This window comes from Rhinichthys klamathensis, unplaced genomic scaffold (assembly GCF_029890125.1).
Source record: "Rhinichthys klamathensis goyatoka isolate OS25496 unplaced genomic scaffold, OSU_Roscu_1.1 h1tg000303l_1, whole genome shotgun sequence".
NCBI lineage: Eukaryota > Metazoa > Chordata > Actinopteri > Cypriniformes > Leuciscidae > Rhinichthys > Rhinichthys klamathensis.
This window is the reverse complement of record NW_026606822.1, coordinates 551,436-557,846: the sequence shown is the minus strand read 5'-3', so window position 1 is coordinate 557,846 and position 6,411 is coordinate 551,436.

Sequence of the window (6,411 nt, the reverse complement as noted above, 5' to 3'; positions counted from 1 at the left end):
TTCAGGTTTCGGATATTAGCCGCAACCTTGCTTTAAAGGTGCACTCACGTTTACCTTTGTATGGCGAAATTCTGTGGGCAAAATGCAGTCATCTCAATAGTAATCTGTGCAATCTGGAATCTTGTGTGAGGTGAAACATATCCCCATATGGATTTTGCATTAGATTTGAGTTTGTTGAACCTAGAACACACAAATCATGCTTTGACCAATATAAAGGTCACATTTACGGGTGCTATTACCTATTTTCACATTGATTTAATCTTGACTCAGTCTGGACTTGAATGCTTGATGACCCAAACCATCTGTATGGATCCCCCTGATTACATCTTAACCATTCATTCTGTAGTACAACTGACATTTTGCACTTTTTGAGCGTACAAAAGCTGGATCTTTCACTGCGGCAGATATGTGGTCACTGTCTTCTTTTAATGCATATTATTTCTTATCAACCACTTTCCAACTGCGATAACTACCCCTTGATTTGCATATTAATTTGTTGCTTTTTGCACAATCTCTTGCCTTGCAGTTAGCTATACAGTTACACTAATCAAGAGACATTGATGCCAGATGATGCAGCTGACTGCTCGCTGCGTCAATTTCCCTGTCTGAAAGGAAAGCAGTGTGTGTCATCACCGGCTTCCAGCCACATTTAAAACCTCTACATTTTTCGAATTACTGTTAATGCTTGCTTGGCCTCTTACTGTGGTCTCTCTTGGTTCAGCTTGTGGGAGATTAATGCAAAACAGTTTTGTTTAAATGTAATTTAAGAGGACATCGGTTTTATTATACAGGACTTTGTTGGGATCTTTACAAAATGAACAAGTATGATTTCACTTCCAGTTCTTTTCGATTTACACCAAAGAAAATCCACACGGATCAAACATTCCTGCCTTCCGCAAACCAAAGTTTAGCTTAAGTGCTTAGACAATATTTAAATGCTGCTTTATAAATGTTTTGTTCATTTTTTTGTGTATTTTTTTTTTGTATACTGTACCTGTACATTCTGTAAAGCATGTATAAAGAACATTGTTTCAGAAAATTCTGACATTTAGCTGACATTTAAACAATAAAATGAGTTCACATGCACCACGAGTGAAGATGTAGCCATGTTATTCAAATAAACTGTTATTAGTCAAGCTAGCTAAGAAGCACTATTACTATTGCTCATATTCAACCCTATAAAGCCTATTGTGTATAATATTTAATACGCAAATTTCTAAGGTCTCTAAATTACCAACGTTATCAAAACTTTGCTGAACAATGTACACAATCTACTACATGCCTTCCATCGTCTGATTGATATTGATAGCTTTTGCTTTATTAGCAAAGAGGAAAAAAGCCTTTTAGTATAATTCTAAAAATGCACCATTAGGTCGTTATAGCCTATTGTCAGTTGATTATCCGTACATTATTTTTTATAAAAATCATGTTATAATATTATTACACAGGCTTTACAGCTATCTGAATTTCATGCTATGGACACATTACTTTTTGGCCACTGCACCAAGTTGCATATAGTTTGGGCCTCGTCGATCATGAGCTCCATCTTCTCGTATATCATACTGTATAGCCATAAAAGTCTGATTTATCAAATATGATAACATAATAATAAAAATAGATTTTTACTAAAGGTAGGCCTACATAAAACTATTATTTCATATGTCAGGTGTTACAGGGTTCATATCAAATTTGTTGAGGTTGAGTTTGATTCTGCAGGGAGGAGGAGGGGGGGGGTTATTTTCAATTGATCCCTTTTATCTTATAATATCGCTTTGTCGAGGGAAAATGGTATTGTTATTGTAAGTGTTTTGTGTTAGCGCTGTGCCAGTGTTATTGAGGTCTCGAAGTGTGATTGAATTATGCTAATATAGTGAACTGCAGAACTTTTCTGGAAGTTTTCGCTGAGTTTAAAATGCCGACCACTTTGAATCCCTCTAAATACTTGAACTGACAATTTTCATTCCCATCCTCCAAGAGATGTTCAGAGAGAGAAATTATAGTTGTGAGATCAAAGTAGCTACATACCTCCGCCTGCTGCTAACCCTCTTTACTCGGCTTTATCAATAATTCATTCAAACACTACTCGCTTTGGATTATTACACTAGTCGAATGGGGACTTGCTGTGTCCTCTGCACGCACCGCTCAAGAAAAATCTCAGGCTTTTGAATGCTTTAGGTGTTGGATGGATACTTGGTTAAAATGGCTTGTTCGGTTTTGAACAACCAGTAGAGATCTAATAAACTAGTTTATTTGTGTCCAGAGCCTTGTTTCCTTCCCTTTTGCGGCGTCATCTCTTCTCGCTCTGATGACGCGTGTTTACTGGCACGAGGGCGGGACAACCTGTCACTCACATGAGATCGACCAATAGCAAATCACAACCATCCAAATCAAGTCCCGCCCTACATTTTTTCTTGTTCGAGGAGCCCATTCAATTGGATATATAGGTCACAAGAGATAACAAAAGACTAAAACACAACACAATGCATAGCATAATTTTAAATACACCTGTGAAAATTCTGGATTTTTTTGATATATTAACAGTAAATTGGGCCCTATACTTTTTCTTAGAGTGCAGAATAAGCTATTTAAATATATTTTAGAATGCAAAATTACTCGTTTTAATATTGTGGCAGCATCAATGCCTTTTAAAGAGTATTAATCTTTCAATTGTCTTTGGTTGCTGGATCTCCAGCCCATGCCGAATAGACTTTTATTATGCTTTTATTGTGTTTTTCGACCTTTTCTAAAGCTTGAAAAAAGGCTCCTGTCTCCATTCAACTGAATCAATACTAAACTGACCTCAGCTGAACAATGAGTTTTCTTTTTAGAACTGATTTACAGTCTAAATGAATTGCTCGCATTATTAAAAAAAAAATTTCCTGTCATCACTGAGCCGTTTTGAAACATTCTATATTGTATAGAGCGCTAAATAAATAAAGGTGACTTGACTTAATTTTAACTGCATGGAAAAGCGACTGGAACATTGCTAATAATTTCTCCTTTATTTCACAGAAAAAACATGAGGGTGAGTAAATGATGACAGAATTAGCATTTTTGGGTGAACTATCCTTTTAAGGACCAAATGTGTGTAAACGTTTGAGTAGGATTTTTTGGAGCAAATGCAGTTATTATTTTGTCTTGTGGTAGTTATTTGTTCTGCCAAATAGAAAGAAAAAAACACCTTAAAGGTTCTGCATTTGGTAGGCTATATGTTATTTGAGCACAACTGCATATATGTGTGAGTGGGTTGGTCTACACTCACCGGCCACTTTATTAGGTACCCCATGCTAGTAACGGGTTGGACCCCCTTTTGCCTTCAGAACTGCCTCAATTCTTCGTGGCATAGATTCAACAAGGTGCTGGAAGCATTCCTCAGGGAGTTTGGTCCATATTGACATGATGGCATCACACAGTTGCCGCAGATTTGTCGGCTGCACATCCATGATGCGAATCTCCCGTTCCACCACATCCCAAAGATGCTCTATTGGGTTGAGATCTGGTGACTGTGGAGGCCATTTTAGTACAGTGAACTCATTGTCATGTTCAAGAAACCAATTTGAAATGATTAGAGCTTTGTGACATGGTGGAAGTAGCCATCAGAGGATGGGTACATGGTGGCCATAAAGGGATGGACATGGTCAGAAACAATGCTCAGGTAGGCCGTGGCATTTAAACGATGCCCAATTGGCACTAAGGGGCCTAAAGTGTGCCAGGAAAACATCCCCCACACCATTACACCACCACCACCAGCCTGCACAGTGGTAACAAGGCATGATGGTTCCATGTTCTCATTCTGTTTACGCCAAATTCTGACTCTAACATCTGAATGTCTCAACAGAAATCGAGACTCATCAGACCAGGCAACATTTTTCCAGTCTTCAACTGTTCAATTTTGGTGAGCTCTTGCAAATTGTAGCCTCTTTTTCCTATTTGTAGTGGAGATGAGTGGTACCCGGTGGAGTCTTCTGCTGTTGTAGCCCATCCGCCTCAAGGTTGTGCGTGTTGTGGCTTCACAAATGCTTTGCTGCATACCTCGGTTGTAACGAGTGGTTATTTCAGTCACTGTTGCCCTTCTATCAGCTCGAACCAGTCTGGCCATTCCCCTCTGACCTCTGGCATCAACAAGGCATTTCCGCCCACAGAACTGCCGCTCACTGGATGTTTTTTCTTTTTCGGACCATTCTCTGTAAACCCTAGAGATGGTTGTGCGTGAAAATCCCAGTAGATTAGCAGTTTCTGAAATACTCAGACCAGCCCTTCTGGCACCAACAATCATGCCACGTTCAAAGTCACTCAAATCAACTTTCTTCCCCATACTGATGCTCGGTTTGAACTGCAGGAGATTGTCTTGACCATGTCTACATGCCTAAATGCACTGAGTTGCCGCCATGTGATTGGCTGCTTAGAAATTAAGTGTTAACGAGCAGTTGGACAGGTGTACCTAATAAAGTGGCCGGTGAGTGTATATAAATAGCTCAGAGCTTGAATCTACCTAACACACTGAAATTAGTTTTATGCCTGGTCTTGTGCTATAGAATAATTAACCATGTCTACACACTTCCTGCTGTGTTTCCTGTGTCTGATCCCAATACTCATGGGAAATACAAGTGTTCTGGGTTTTGAAGTGCAGAGGCTGATTGGGAATTCAATTGGATCCTTTACAAACTCGAGAAAGCACTGTTTTGATTTGTCTTGACTTGTCTGTAATTAATAAGGGAACCGAGCGCATGAATAATGTGTCATATATTTGTCTTAAGCCATGACAGATTGAATGAAGCAACTCAAGTGCAGTTACAACAACACACCATAAGGGTGCAGCTTTGAGTCTTACGCTAGAGGACTGTGCTATTAAAATAATTGACCCTATAATTTGATTACAAGATTAAATATTCACTGATTACTTGTGATATCCTCACCTAGGCTTAAGTTATGATTAAATTACTTTAGCAGATTAATATGAGAGAAAGAAAAGAGGCAAGCACTGACATTACATTTATTACTTTATCATATCTGGTATGGGAGCTAATTCTGAAATGTTCTTATACATTTATGTGCTATTTGGCAGACACTTTTATGCAAAGTGACTTATTGCATTCAAGGTATACATTTGATTAGTTCATGCATTCTCTGTGAATCGAACCCATGACCTTGCGTTGCTAGCACCATGTTTGATTGTTTGAGCTGAAAGAATCTTAGATAATGGTAATCCTATTATCTAAAAAAGGACCATAATACTTAAAAGAAAGAAAGAAGGTATTTTGGGGGATTTGTAGTATAATACCTTGTTTTTGACATTTGTGATTCTTTGCAGATTAGAGCAAGTTAAAGTGTCTGTTTTCTTTCATTAATGATTATTTCATTACCATAATTTTGTTTGTATAGCAAAAAGCGTGGCTGTTTTTTTCTCACTAGTGAGCAGGAATTGCAAGGCATGCACGATTGTGTGTTGCTTGGTGACATGCAAAAACTGATGCTTTGACTTTTAGAACTATTTGCATTGGTGGAAAGGAAATACTGGCAATTTTTCAGAAATATAAGTTACTCAATATTAATTAAATAATTATTGCACATTACTTTAGCAGCTTGTACTTGCGTTATGTTATTAATTGCGTTTAACATTTCAGAGCAGGACAACAGGCAAAATTGATCGTATCTAGAGTATTTGATTATAATGATTTGCTGATTTTACCTCAATATAAACCAGAAAACCCCTCACTGTGATAAAATTACTGCAGAACAGTCCCTGGCTTATTATATACATATACATACATGAGATGTATAGGCTATATATATAAACTCTGGCAATGGAAATATTAGGCTACATAAATGTTGCATAATTTTAGCCTAACAATTGCTTATGGCTGGCTGCTAAGTAGAGAAACTTGCCATTTTTTTATAGAATTCAACTGATTTTATAATTGGTTCATTTGGATCTTCATTAATAACTAAATCAGTTAAGCTCAGTTTTCATAAACCTCCACCCGAGAGCCATCCAGTCACAGGCCGCACTGGCTGTTCGCTGTGAGCGCGCGCGCGCACACACACGCGCGCACGCTTCATTTGACAAATAGAAGCTGAGCGCAACAGTAGCCGCCGTGACTGGAGATCTGAGAGATCAACCGCCGCGTATGACAGCATCGCAGCGACCATTTGAGGCGATAAACACACATTCGACGAGTTATTTCTCTAGTAGGCTATTCATCAAGAGCTCATAATGTGTGTAAAGCTGATGGTTCGGGCACTAGCAAGGAATGAAGAAGCGTCAGACGCATCTACTCACTGACTGGGAATCGCGTTTCGAAGACTAACCTGAGCTTCGGCCGAATATCTCCATAAGACTGCCGCTTCGCTGGCTCTTTATACCCGCGAGACACTATTTTGCCTCTAATTCCCTTTAGACACGCGGCTGTA